A 13,788-nucleotide genomic window follows, 5' to 3' on the forward strand; every position below is an offset into this window, starting at 1 on the left:
CCAGGGCCTCTCCCCCCTGTGTCTTGTCTCCAGGGCCTCTCCCCCCTGTGTCTTGTCTCCAGGGCCTCTCCCTCCTGTGTCCTTCTCTCCAGCACCTCTCTCTCCTTTGTCCTTGTCTCCAGGGTCTCTCCCTCCTGTGTCCTTGCCTCCAGGGCCTCTCCCTCCTGTGTCCTTGCCTCCAGGGCCTCTCCCTCCTGTGTCCTTGCCTCCAGGGCCTCTCCCTCCTGTGTCTTGTCTCTAGGGCCTCTCCCTCCTGTGTCCTTGTCTCCAGCACCTCTCCCTCCTGTGTCTGGTCTCCAGCACCTCTCCCTCCTGTGTCTGGTCTCCAGTGCTTCTCCATCATGTGTCCTTGTCTCCAGGGCCTCTCCTTCCAGTGTCCTTGTCTCCAGGGCCTCTCCCTCCTTTGTCCTTGTCTTAGGAACTCTCCCTCCTGTATCTTTGTCTCCAGCGCCTCTCTCTCCTGTGTCTTGTGTCCAGGGCCTCTCCCTCCTATGTCCTTGTCTCCAGCGCCTCTCCCTCCTGTGTCCTTGTCTGCAGTGACTCTCCCTCTTGTGTCCTTCTCTCCAGCGTCTCTCTCTCCTGTGTCTTGTGTCCAGGGCCTCTCCCTCCTGTGTCCTTGCCTCCAGGGCCTCTCCCTCCTGTATTTTGTCTCCAGGGCCTCTCCCTTCTGTGTCCTTGTGTACAGTGCCTCTCTCTCCTGTGTCCTTGTCTCCAGTGCCTCTCCCTCCTGTGTCTTGTCTCCAGGGCCTCTCCTTCCTGTGTCCTTGTCTCCAAGCCTCTCCCTCCTGTGTCCTTGTCTCCATGGCCTCTTCCTCCTGTGTCCTTATTGCCAGGGCCTCTCCCCCCTGTGTCTTGTCTCCAGGGCCTCTCCCCCCTGTGTCTTGTCTCCAGGGACTCTCCCCCCTGTGTCTTGTCTCCAGGGCCTCTCCCCCCTGTGTCTTGTCTCCAGGGCCTCTCCCCCCTGTGTCTTGTCTCCAGGGCCTCTCCCTCCTGTGTCCTTCTCTCCAGCACCTCTTTCTCCTTTGTCCTTGTCTCCAGGGTCTCTCCCTCCTGTGTCCGTGCCTCCAGGGCCTCTCCCTCCTGTGTCCTTGCCTCCAGGGCCTCTCCCTCCTGTGTCCTTGCCTCCAGGGCCTCTCCCTCCTGTGTCCTTGCCTCCAGGGCCTCTCCCTCCTGTGTCCTTGCCTCCAGGGCCTCTCCCTCCTGTGTCCTTGTCTCCAGCACCTCTCCCTCCTGTGTCTGGTCTCCAGTGCTTCTCCATCCTGTGTCCTTGTCTCCAGGGCCTCTCCTTCCAGTGTCCTTGTCTCCAGGGCCTCTCCCTCCTGTGTCCTTGTCTTAGGAACTCTCCCTCCTGTATCCTTGTCTCCAGCGCCTCTCTCTCCTGTGTCTTGTGTCCAGGGCCTCTCCCTCCTATGTCCTTGTTTCCAGCGCCTCTCCCTCCCGTGTCCTTGTCTGCAGTGACTCTCCCTCTTGTGTCCTTCTCTCCAGCGCCTCTCTCTCCTGTGTCTTGTGTCCAGCGCCTCTCCCTCCTGTGTCCTTGCCTCCAGGGCCTCTCCCTCCTGTATTTTGTCTCCAGGGCCTCTCCCTTCTGTGTCCTTGTGTACAGTGCCTCTCTCTCCTGTGTCCTTGTCTCCAGTGCCTCTCCCTCCTGTGTCTTGTCTCCAGGGCCTCTCCTTCCTGTGTCCTTGTCTCCAAGCCTCTCCCTCCTGCGTCCTTGTCTCAATGGCCTCTTCCTCCTGTGTCCTTATCGCCAGGGCCTCTCCCCCCTGTGTCTTGTCTCCAGGGCCTCTCCCTCCTGTGTCCTTCTCTCCAGCACCTCTCTCTCCTTTGTCCTTGTCTCCAGGGTCTCTCCCTCCTGTGTCCTTGCCTCCAGGGCCTCTCCCTCCTGTGTCCTTGCCTCCAGGGCCTCTCCCTCATGTGTCCTTGCCTCCAGGGCCTCTCCCTCCTATGTCCTTGTCTCCAGTGCCTCCCCCTCCTGTGTCTTGTCTCCAGTGCATCACCCTAGTGTGTCCTTGTCTCCAGGGCCTCTCCCTCCTGTGTACTTCTCTCCAGCGCCTCTCTCTCCTGTGTCCATCTCTCCAGCACCTCTCTCTCCTGTGTCCTTCTCTCCAGCACCTCTCTCTCCTGTGTCCTTCTCTCCAGCACCTCTCTCTCCTGTGTCCTTGTCTCCAGGGCCTCTCCCTCCTGTGTCTTGTCTCCAGCGCCTCTCCATCCTGTGTCCCTGTCTCCAGCACCTCTCCCTCTTGTGTCTGGTCTCCATCACCTCTCCCTCCTGTGTTCTTGTCTCCAGGGCCTCTCCATCCTTTGTCTTGTCTCCAGGGCCTCTCCCTCCAGTGTCCTTGTCACCAGCGCCTCACCCTCCTGTGTCCTTGTCTTCAGCGCCTCTCCCTCCTGTGTCCTTGTCACCAACGCCTCTCCCTCCTGTGTCCTTGTCTCCAGTGCCTCTCCCTCCTGTGTCCTTGTCTCCAGCGCCTCTACCTCCTGTGTCCTTGTCTCCAGCGCCTCTCTCTCCTGTGTCCTTGTCTCCAGTGCCTGTCCATCCTGTGTCTGTTCTCAAGCACTTTTCTATCCTGTGTCTTGTCTCCAGGGCCTCTCCCTCCAGTGTCCTTGTCTCCAGGGCCTCTCCATCCTGTGTCTTGTCTCCAGGGCCTCTCCTTCCTGTGTCCCTGTCTCCAGTGCCTCTCCCTCCTGAGTCTGGTCCCCAGCGCTTCTCCATCCTGTGTCCTTGTCTCCAGGGCCTCTCCTTCCAGTGTCCTTGTCTCCAGGGCTTCTCCCTCCTGTGTCTTTGTCTCCAGCGCCTCTCCCTCCTGTGTCCTGTCTCCTATGCCCTCCTGATATGTCTTGTCTTCAGGTCTCTCCCTCCTGTTTTCTTGTCTCCAGGGCCTCTCCCTCCTGTGTCTTTGTCTCCAGGGCCTCTCCCTCCTGTGTCCTTGTCTCCAGGCCTCTCCCTCCTGCGTCCTTTTCTCCATGGCCTCTTCCTCCTGTGTCCTTATCGCCAGGGCCTCTCCCCCCTGTGTCTTGTCTCCACGGCCTCTCCCTCCTGTGTCCTCCTCTCCAGCTCCTCTCTCTCCTGTGTCCTTGTCTCCAGAGTCTCTCCCTCCTGTGTCCTTGTCTCCAGCACTTCTCCCTCCTGTGTCTGGTCTCCAGCGCTTCTCCCTCCTGTATTCTTGTCTACAGGGCCTCTCCATCCTGTGTCTTGTCTCCAGGACCTCTCCCTCCAGTGTCCTTGTCACCAACGCCTCTCCCTCCTGTGTCCTTGTCTCCAGTGCCTCTCCCTCCCGTGTCCATGTCTCCAGTGCCTCTCCCTCCCGTGTCCATGTCTCCAGCGCCTCTCCCTCCCGTGTCCTTGTCTCCAGCGCCTCTCCCTCCCGTGTCCTTGTCTCCATGGCCTCTCACTCCTGTGTCCTTGTCCCCAGTGCCTTTCTCTCCTGTGTCCTTGTCTCCAGTTCCTCTCCATCCTGTGTCCTTGTCTCCAGCGCCTCTCCCTCCTGCGCCTGGTCTCCAGTGCCTCTCCCTCCCGTATCCCGGTCTCCAGGGCCTATCCATTGTGTGTCTTGTCTCCAGGGCCTCTCCGTCCTGTGTCCTTGTCTCCGGGCCTCTCCCTCCTCCTTCCTTGTCTCCAGGGCCTCTCCCTCCTGTGTTCTTGTCTCCAGGGCCTCTCCCTCCTGTGTCCTTGCCTCCAGGGCCTCTCCCTCCTGTGTCCTTGCCTCCAGGGCCTCTCCCTCCTGTGTCCTTGCCTCCAGGGCCTCTCCCTCCTGTGTCCTTGCCTCCAGGGCCTCCCCCTCCTGTGTCCTTGTCTCCAGGGCCTCGCCCTCCTGTGTCCTTGTCTCCAGGGCCTCGCCCTCCTGTGTCCTTGTCTCCAGGGCCTCGCCCTCCTGTGTCCTTGTCTCCAGGGCCTCGCCCTCCTGTGTCCTTGTCTCCAGGGTCTCGCCCTCCTGTGTCCTTGTCTCCAGGGCCTCGCCCTCCTGTGTCCTTGTCTCCAGGGCCTCTCCCTTCTGTGTCCTTGTCTCCAGGGCCTCTCCCTTCTGTGTCCTTGTCTCCAGGGCCTCTCCCGTCTGTGTCCTTGTCTCCAGGGCCTCTCCCTTCTGTGTCTTTGTCTCCAGCGCCTCTCCCTCATGTGTCTTGTCTCCTATGCCATCCTGATATGTCTTGTCTTCAGGTCTCTCCCTCCTGTGTCCTTATCTCCAGTTCCTCTCCATCCTGTGTCCTTGTCTCCAGCGCCTCTCCCTCCTGCGCCTGGTCTCCAGTGCCTCTCACTCCCGTATCCCGGTCTCCAGGGCCTATCCATCGTGTGTCTTGTCTCCAGGGCCTCTCCGTCCTGTGTCCTTGTCTCCGGGCCTCTCCCTCCTCCTTCCTTGTCTCCAGGGCCTCTCCCGCCTGTGTTCTTGTCTCCAGGGCCTCTCCCTCCTGTGTTCTTGTCTCCAGGGCCTCTCCCTCCTGTGTCCTTGCCTCCAGGGCCTCTCCCTCCTGTGTCCTTGCCTCCAGGGCCTCTCCCTCCTGTGTCCTTGCCTCCAGGGCCTCTCCGTCCTGTGTCCTTGTCTCCGGGCCTCTCCCTCCTCCTTCCTTGTCTCCAGGGCCTCTCCCTCCTGTGTTCTTGTCTCCAGGGCCTCTCCCTCCTGTGTTCTTGTCTCCAGGGCCTCTCCCTCCTGTGTCCTTGCCTCCAGGGCCTCTCCCTCCTGTGTCCTTGCTTCCAGGGCCTCTCCCTCCTGTGTCCTTGCCTCCAGGACCTCTCCCTCCTGTGTCTTGTCTCTAGGGCCTCTCCCTCCTGTGTCCTTGCCTCGAGGGCCTCTCCCTCCTGTGTCCTTGCCTCCAGGGCCTCCCCCTCCTGTGTCCTTGTCTCCAGGGCCTTGCCCTCCTGTGTCCTTGTCTCCAGGGCCTCGCCCTCCTGTGTCCTTGTCTCCAGGGCCTCGCCCTCCTGTGTCCTTGTCTCCAGGGCCTCGCCCTCCTGTGTCCTTGTCTCCAGGGCCTCGCCCTCCTGTGTCCTTGTCTCCAGGGCCTCGCCCTCCTGTGTCCTTGTCTCCAGGGCCTCTCCCTTCTGTGTCCTTGTCTCCAGGGCCTCTCCCTTCTGTGTCCTTGTCTCCAGGGCCTCTCCCGTCTGTGTCCTTGTCTCCAGGGCCTCTCTCTTCTGTGTCTTTGTCTCCAGCGCCTCTCCCTCCTGTGTCTTGTCTCCTATGCCATCCTGATATGTCTTGTCTTCAGGTCTCTCCCTCCTGTGTCCTTGTCTCCAGTTCCTCTCCATCCTGTGTCCTTGTCTCCAGCGCCTCTCCCTCCTGCGCCTGGTCTCCAGTGCCTCTCACTCCCGTATCCCGGTCTCCAGGGCCTATCCATCGTGTGTCTTGTCTCCAGGGCCTCTCCGTCCTGTGTCCTTGTCTCCGGGCCTCTCCCTCCTCCTTCCTTGTCTCCAGGGCCTCTCCCGCCTGTGTTCTTGTCTCCAGGGCCTCTCCCTCCTGTGTTCTTGTCTCCAGGGCCTCTCCCTCCTGTGTTCTTGTCTCCAGGGCCTCTCCCTCCTGTGTCCTTGCCTCCAGGGCCTCTCCCTCCTGTGTCCTTGCCTCCAGGGCCTCTCCCTCCTGTGTCCTTGCCTCCAGGGCCTCTCCCTCCTGTGTCCTTGCCTCCAGGGCCTCTCCCTCCTGTGTCTTGTCTCTAGGGCCTCTCCCTCCTGTGTCCTTGCCTCCAGCGCCTCTCCCTCCTGTGTCTTGTCTCCTATGCCATCCTGATATGTCTTGTCTTCAGGTCTCTCCCTCCTGTGTCCTTGTCTCCAGGGCCTCTCCCTCCTGTGTCTGGTCTCCAGCTCTTTTCCCTCCTGTATTCTTGTCTACAGGGCCTCTCCATCCTGTGTCTTGTCTCCATGACCTCTCCCTCCAGTGTCCTTGTCACCAACGCCTCTCCCTCCTGTGTCCTTGTCTCCAGTGCCTCTCCCTCCTGTGTCCTTGTCTCCAGCGCCTCTCTCTCCTGTGTCCTTGTCTCCAGTGCCTGTCCATCCTGTGTCCATGTCTCCAGGGCCTATCCATTCGGTGTCTTCTCTAGAGGCCTCTCCATCCTCCTTCCTTGTCTCCAGGGCCTCTCCCTCATGTGTCCTTGTCTTCAGGGCCTCTCCCTCTTGTGTCCTTGTCTTCAGGGCCTCTCCCTCCTGTGTCCATGTCTCCAGGGCCTCTCCCTCCTGTGGCCTTGCCTCCAGGGCCTCTCCCTCCTGTGTCCTTGCCTCCAGGGCCTCTCCCTCCTGTGTCCTTGCCTCCAGGGCCTCTCCCTCCTGTATTTTGTCTCCAGGGCCTCTCCCTTCTGTGTCCTTGTGTACAGTGCATCTCTCTCCTGTGTCCTTGTCTCCAGTGCCTCTCCCTCCTGTGTCTTGTCTCCAGGGCCTCGCTCTCCTGTGTTCTTGTCTCCGGTGCCTGTCCATCCTGTGTCTGTTCTTGAGCACTTTTCTATCCTGTGTCTTGTCTCCAGGGCCTCTCCCTCCAGTGTCCTTGTCTCCAGGGCCTCTCCCTCCAGTGTCCTTCTCTCCAGGGCCTCTCCATCCTGTGTCTTGTCTCCAGGGCCTCTCCTTCCTGTGTCCCTGTCTCCAGCGCCTCTCCCTCCTGTGTCTTGTCTCCAGGGCCTCGCTCTCCTGTGTGCTTGTCTCCGGTGCCTGTCCATCCTGTGTCTGTTCTTGAGCACTTTTCTATCCTGTGTCTTGTCTCCAGGGCCTCTCCCTCCAGTGTCCTTGTCTCCAGGGCCTCTCCCTCCAGTGTCCTTCTCTCCAGGGCCTCTCCATCCTGTGTCTTGTCTCCAGGGCCTCTCCTTCCTGTGTCCCTGTCTCCAGGGCCTCTCCCTCCAGTGTCCTTGTCTCCAGGGTCTCTCCCTCCTGTTTTCTTGTCTCCAGGGCCTCTCCCTCCTGTGTCCTTGTCTCCAGGGCCTCTCCCTCCTGCGTCCTTGTCTCCAGACCTCTCCTTCCTGCGTCCTTATTGCCAGGGCCTCTCCCCCCTGTATCTTGTCTCCAGGGCCTCTCCCCCCTGTGTCCTTCTCTCCAGCACCTCTCTCTCCTGTGTCCTTGTGTCCAGGAACTCTCCCTCCTGTGTCTTGTCTCCAGGACCTCTCTCTCCAGTGTCCTTGTCACAAGCGCCTCTCCCTCCCGTGTCCTTGTCTCCAGCGCATCTCCCTCCCGTGTCCTTGTATCCAGTGCCTCTCCCTCCCGTGTCCTTGTCTCCAGTGCCTCTCCCTCCCGTGTCCTTGTCTCCAGTGCCTCTCCCTCCCGTGTCCTTGTCTCCAGTGCCTCTCCCTCCCGTGTCCTTGTCTCCAGCGCCTCTCCCTCCTGTGTCCTTGTCTCCAGGGCCTCTCCCTCCTGTGTCCTTGTCTCCAGGGCCTCTCCCTCCTGTGTCCTTCTCTCCAGGGCCTCTCCCTCCTGCGTCCTTGTCTCCAGGCCTCTCCCTCCTACGTCCTTGTCTCCATGGCCTCTTCCTTCTGTGTCCTTATTGCCAGGGCCTCTCCCCCCGTGTCTTGTCTCCAGGGCCTCTCCCTCCTGTGTCCTTCTCTCCAGCACCTCTCTTTCCTGTGTCTTGTCTCCAGGACCTCTCCCTCCAGTGTCCTTGTCGCCAGCGCCTCTCCCTCCTGTGTCCTTGTCTCCAGCGCCTCTCCCTCCCGTGTCCTTGTCTCCAGCGCCTCTCCCTCCTGTGTCCTTGTCTCCAGTGCCTCTCCCTCCCATGTCCTTGTCTCCAGCGCCTCTCCCTCCCGTGTCCTTATCTCCAGTGTCTCTCCCTCCTGTGTCCTTGTCTCCAGCGCCTTTCTCTCCTGTGTCCTTGTCTCCAGGGCCTCTCCCTCCTGTGTCCTTGTCTCCAGCGCCTCTCCCTCCTGCGTCTGGTCTCCAGTGCCTCTCCCTCCCGTATCCCTGTCTCCAGGGCCTATCCATTCGGTGTCTTCTCTCCAGGCCTCTCACTCCTCCTTCCTTGTCTCCATGGCCTCTCCCTCCTGTGTCCTTGTCTCCAGGGCCTCTCCCTCCTGTGTCCTTGTCTCCAGGGCCTCTCCCTCCTGTGTCCTTGTCTCCAGGGCCTCTCCCTCCTGTGGCCTTGCCTCCAGGGCCTCTCCCTCCTGTGTCCTTTCCTCCAGGGCCTCTCCCTCCTGTGTCCTTGCCTCCAGGGCCTCTCCCTCCTGTATTTTGTCTCCAGGGCCTCTCCCTTCTGTGTCCTTGTGTACAGTGCCTCTCTCTCCTGTGTCCTTGTCTCCAGTGCCTCTTCCTCCTGTGTCTTGTCTCCAGGGCCTCTCCTTCCTGTGTCCTTGTCTCCAAGCCTCTCCTTCCTGCGTCCTTGTCTCCATGGCCTCTTCCTCCTGTGTCCTTATCGCCAGGTCCTCTCCCCCCTGTGTCTTGTCTCCAGGGCCTCTCCCTCCTTTGTCCTTGTCTCCAGGGTCTCTCCCTCCTGTGTCCTTGTCTCCAGCACCTCTCCCTCCTGTGTCTGGTTTCCAGTGCTTCTCCATCCTGTGTCCTTGTCTCCAGGGCCTCTCCTTCCAGTGTCCTTGTCTCCAGGGCCTCTCCCTCCTGTGTCCTTGTCTTAGGAACTCTCCCTCCTGTATCCTTGTCTCCAGCGCCTCTCTCTCCTGTGTCTTGTGTCCAGGGCCTCTCCCTCCTATGTCCTTGTCTCCAGTGACTCTCCCTCTTGTGTCCTTGTCTCCATGGCCTCTCCCTCCTGTGTCTTGTCTCCAGTGCCTCTCCCTCCTGTGTCTTGTCTCCAGTGCGTCACCCTAGTGGGTCCTTGTCTCCAGGGCCTCTCCCTCCTGTGTCCTTCTCTCCAGCGCCTCTCTCTCCTGTGTCCTTCTCTCCAGCACCTCTCTCTCCTGTGTCCTTCTCTCCAGCACCTCTCTCTCCTGTGTTCTTGTCTCCAGGGCCTCTCCATCCTGTGTCTTGTCTCCAGGGCATCTCCCTCCAGTGTCCTTGTCTTCAGCGCCTCTCCCTCCAGTGTCCTTGTCTTCAGCGCCTCTCCCTCCTGTGTCCTTGTCTCCAGCGCCTCTCCCTCCTGTGTCCTTGTCTCCAGCGCCTCTCTCTCCTGTGTCCTTGTCTCCAGTGCCTGTCCATCCTGTGTCTGTTCTCAAGCACTTTTCTATCCTGTGTCTTGTCTCCAGGGCCTCTCCCTCCAGTGTCCTTGTCTCCAGGGCCTCTCCCTCCAGTGTCCTTGTCTCCAGGGCCTCTCCCTCCAGTGTCCTTGTCTCCAGGGCCTCTCCCTCCAGTGTCCTTGTCTCCTGGGCCTCTCCATCCTGTGTCTTGTCTCCAGGGCCTCTCCTTCCTGTGTCCCTGTCTCCAGTGCCTCTCCCTCCTGAGTCTGGTCCCCAGCGCTTCTCCATCCTGTGTCCTTGTCTCCAGGGCCTCTCCTTCCAGTGTCTTTGTCTCCAGTGCCTCTCCCTCCTGTGTCTTGTCTCCTATGCCCTCCTGATATGTCTTGTCTTCAGGTCTCTCCCTCCTGTGTTCTTGTCTCCAGGGCCTCTCCCTCCTGTGTCCTTGTCTCCAGAGTCTCTCCCTCCTGTGTCCTTGTCTCCAGCGCCTCTCCCTCCCGTGTCCTTGTCTCCATGGCCTCTCACTCCTGTGTCCTTGTCTCCATGGCCTCTCACTCCTGTGTCCTTGTTCCCAGTGCCTTTCTCTCCTGTGTCCTTGTCTCCAGTTCCTCTCCATCCTGTGTCTTGTCTCCAACGCCTCTCCCGCCTGCGCCTGGTCTCCAGTGCCTCTCCCTCCCGTATCCCGGTCTCCAGGGCCTATCCATCCTGTGTCTTTGTCTCCAGGGCCTCTCCGTCCTGTGCCCTTGTCTCCAGGGCCTCTCCTTCCTGTGTCCTTGTCTCCAGGCCTCTCCCTCCTGTGTCCTAGTCTCCAGGGCCTCTCCCTCCTGTGTCCTTGCCTCCAGGGCCTCTCCCTCCTGTGTCCTTGCCTCCAGGGCCTCTCCCTCCTGTGTCCTTGCCTCCAGCGCCTCTCCCTCCTGTGTCATGTCTCCTATGCCCTCCTGATATGTCTTGTCTTCAGGTCTCTCCCTCCTGTTTTCTTGTCTCCAGGGCCTCTCCCTCCTGTGTCCTTGTCTCCAGGGCCTCTCCCTCCTGTGTCCTTGTCTCCAGGCCTCTCCCTCCTGCGTCCTTTTCTCCATGGCCTCTTCCTCCTGTGTCCTTGTCTCCAGGGCCTCTCCCCCCTGTGTCTTGTCTCCAGGGCCTCTCCCTCCTGTGTCCTCCTCTCCAGCACCTCTCTCTCCTGTGTCCTTGTCTCCAGAGTCTCTCCCTCCTGTGTCCTTGTCTCCAGCACCTCTCCCTCCTGTGTCCTTGTCTCCAGCGCCTCTCCCTCCCGTGTCCTTGTCTCCATGGCCTCTCACTCCTGTGTCCTTGTCCCCAGTGCCTTTCTCTCCTGTGTCCTTGTCTCCAGTTCCTCTCCATCCCGTGTCTTGTCTCCAGTGCCTCTCCCTCCCGTATCCCGGTCTCCAGGGCCTATCCATCCTGTGTCTTGTCTCCAGGGCCTCTCCGTCCTGTGTCCTTGCCTCCAGGGCCTCTCCCTCCTGTGTCCTTGTCTCCAGTGCCTCTCCCTCCTGTGTCCTTGTCTCCAGTGCCTCTCCCTCCTGCGTCCTTGTCTCCAGTGCCTCTCCCTCCTGCGTCCTTGTCTCCAGTGCCTCTCCCTCCTGTGTCCTTGTCTCCAGGGCCTGGTGCCTCTCCCTCCTGTGTCCTTGTCTCCAGGGCCTCGCCCTCCTGTGTCCTTGTCTCCAGGGCCTCTCCCTTCTGTGTCCTTGTCTCCAGGGCCTCTCCCGTCTGTGACCTTGTCTCCAGGGCCTCTCCCTTCTGTGTCTTTGTCTCCAGCGCCTCTCCCTCCTGTGTCTTGTCTCCTATGCCATCCTGATATGTCTTGTCTTCAGGTCTCTCCCTCCTGTGTCCTTGTCTCCAGCACCTCTCTCTCCTGTGTCCTTGTCTCCAGGAACTCTCCCTCCTGTGTCTTGTCTCCAGGACCTCTCTCTCCAGTGTCCTTGTCACAAGCGCCTCTCCCTCCCGTGTCCTTGTCTCCAGTGCCTCTCCCTCCCGTGTCCTTGTCTCCAGTGCCTCTCCCTCCCGTGTCCTTGTCTCCAGTGCCTCTCCCTCCCGTGTCCTTGTCTCCAGCGCCTCTCCCTCCTGTGTCCTTGTCTCCAGGGCCTCTCCCTCCTGTGTCCTTGTCTCCAGGGCCTCTCCCTCCTGTGTCCTTGTCTCCAGGGCCTCTCCCTCCTGTGTCCTTGTCTCCAGGGCCTCTCCCTCCTGCGTCCTTGTCTCCAGGCCTCTCCCTCCTACGTCCTTGTCTCCATGGCCTCTTCCTCCTGTGTCCTTATTGCCAGGGCCTCTCCCCCCGTGTCTTGTCTCCAGGGCCTCTCCCTCCTGTGTCCTTCTCTCCAGCACCTCTCTTTCCTGTGTCTTGTCTCCAGGACCTCTCCCTCCAGTGTCCTTGTCGCCAGCGCCTCTCCCTCCTGTGTCCTTGTCTCCAGCGCCTCTCCCTCCCATGTCCTTGTCTCCAGCGCCTCTCCCTCCTGTGTCCTTGTCTCCAGCGCCTCTCCCTCCTGTGTCCTTGTCTCCAGTGCCTCTCCCTCCCATGTCCTTGTCTCCAGCGCCTCTCCCTCCCGTGTCCTTGTCTCCAGTGTCTCTCCCTTCTGTGTCCTTGTCTCCAGCGCCTTTCTCTCCTGTGTCCTTGTCTCCAGGGCCTCTCCCTCCTGTGTCCTTGTCTCCAGCGCCTCTCCCTCCTGTGTCTGGTCTCCAGTGCCTCTCCCTCCCGTATCCCTGTCTCCAGGGCCTATCCATTCGGTGTCTTCTCTCCAGGCCTCTCACTCCTCCTTCCTTGTCTCCAGTGCCTCTCCCTCCTGTGTCCTTGTCTCCAGTGCCTCTCCCTCCTGCGTCCTTGTCTCCAGTGCCTCTCCCTCCTGCGTCCTTGTCTCCAGTGCCTCTCCCTCCTGTGTCCTTGTCTCCAGGGCCTCGCCCTCCTGTGTCCTTGTCTCCAGGGCCTCGTGCCTCTCCCTCCTGTGTCCTTGTCTCCAGGGCCTCGCCCTCCTGTGTCCTTGTCTCCAGGGCCTCTCCCTTCTGTGTCCTTGTGTACAGTGCCTCTCTCTCCTGTGTCCTTGTCTCCAGTGCCTCTTCCTCCTGTGTCTTGTCTCCAGGGCCTCTCCTTCCTGTGTCCTTGTCTCCAAGCCTCTCCCTCCTGCGTCCTTGTCTCCATGGCCTCTTCCTCCTGTGTCCTTATCGCCAGGTCCTCTCCCCCCTGTGTCTTGTCTCCAGGGCCTCTCCCTCCTTTGTCCTTGTCTCCAGGGTCTCTCCCTCCTGTGTCCTTGTCTCCAGCACCTCTCCCTCCTGTGTCTGGTCTCCAGTGCTTCTCCATCCTGTGTCCTTGTCTCCAGGGCCTCTCCCTCCTGTGTCCTTGTCTCCAGGGCCTCTCCCTCCTGTGTCCTTGTCTTAGGAACTCTCCCTCCTGTATCCTTGTCTCCAGCGCCTCTCTCTCCTGTGTCTTGTGTCCAGGGCCTCTCCCTCCTATGTCCTTGTCTCCAGCGCCTCTCCCTCCTATGTCCTTGTCTCCAGTGACTCTCCCTCTTGTGTCCTTGTCTCCATGGCCTCTCCCTCCTGTGTCTTGTCTCCAGTGCCTCTCCCTCCTGTGTCTTGTCTCCAGTGCATCACCCTAGTGTGTCCTTGTCTCCAGGGCCTCTCCCTCCTGTGTCCTTCTCTCCAGCGCCTCTCTCTCCTGTGTCCTTCTCTCCAGCACCTCTCTCTCCTGTGTCCTTCTCTCCAGCACCTCTCTCTCCTGTGTTCTTGTCTCCAGGGCCTCTCCATCCTGTGTCTTGTCTCCAGGGCCTCTCCCTCCAGTGTCCTTGTCTTCAGCGCCTCTCCCTCCAGTGTCCTTGTCTTCAGCGCCTCTCCCTCCTGTGTCCTTGTCTCCAGCGCCTCTCCCTCCTGTGTCCTTGTCTCCAGCGCCTCTCTCTCCTGTGTCCTTGTCTCCAGTGCCTGTCCATCCTGTGTCTGTTCTCAAGCACTTTTCTATCCTGTGTCTTGTCTCCAGGGCCTCTCCCTCCAGTGTCCTTGTCTCCAGGGCCTCTCCATCCAGTGTCCTTGTCTCCAGGGCCTCTCCCTCCAGTGTCCTTGTCTCCAGGGCCTCTCCCTCCAGTGTCCTTGTCTCCTGGGCCTCTCCATCCTGTGTCTTGTCTCCAGGGCCTCTCCTTCCTGTGTCCCTGTCTCCAGTGCCTCTCCCTCCTGAGTCTGGTCCCCAGCGCTTCTCCATCCTGTGTCCTTGTCTCCAGGGCCTCTCCTTCCAGTGTCTTTGTCTCAAGCGCCTCTCCCTCCTGTGTCTTGTCTCCTATGCCCTCCTGATATGTCTTGTCTTCAGGTCTCTCCCTCCTGTGTCCTTGTCTCCAGGGCCTCTCCCTCCTGTGTCCTTGTCTCCAGGGCCTCTCACTCCTGTGTCCTTGTCTCCAGGGCCTCTCCTTCCTGTGTCCTTGTCTCCAAGCCTCTCCCTCCTGCGTCCTTGTCTCCATGGCCTCTTCCTCCTGTGTCCTTATCGCCAGGTCCTCTCCCCCCTGTGTCTTGTCTCCAGGGCCTCTCCCTCCTTTGTCCTTGTCTCCAGGGTCTCTCCCTCCTGTGTCCTTGTCTCCAGCACCTCTCCCTCCTGTGTCTGGTCTCCAGTGCTTCTCCATCCTGTGTCCTTGTCTCCAGGGCCTCTCCTTCCAGTGTCCTTGTCTCCAGGGCCTCTCCCTCCTGTGTCCTTGTCTTAGGAACTCTCCCTCCTGTATCCTTGTCTCCAGCGCCTCTCTCTCCTGTGTCTTGTGTCCAGGGCCTCTCCCTCCTATGTCCTTGTCTCCAGCGCCTCTC

This window comes from Pleurodeles waltl, chromosome 5 (assembly GCF_031143425.1).
Source record: "Pleurodeles waltl isolate 20211129_DDA chromosome 5, aPleWal1.hap1.20221129, whole genome shotgun sequence".
NCBI classification, from domain to species: domain Eukaryota; kingdom Metazoa; phylum Chordata; class Amphibia; order Caudata; family Salamandridae; genus Pleurodeles; species Pleurodeles waltl.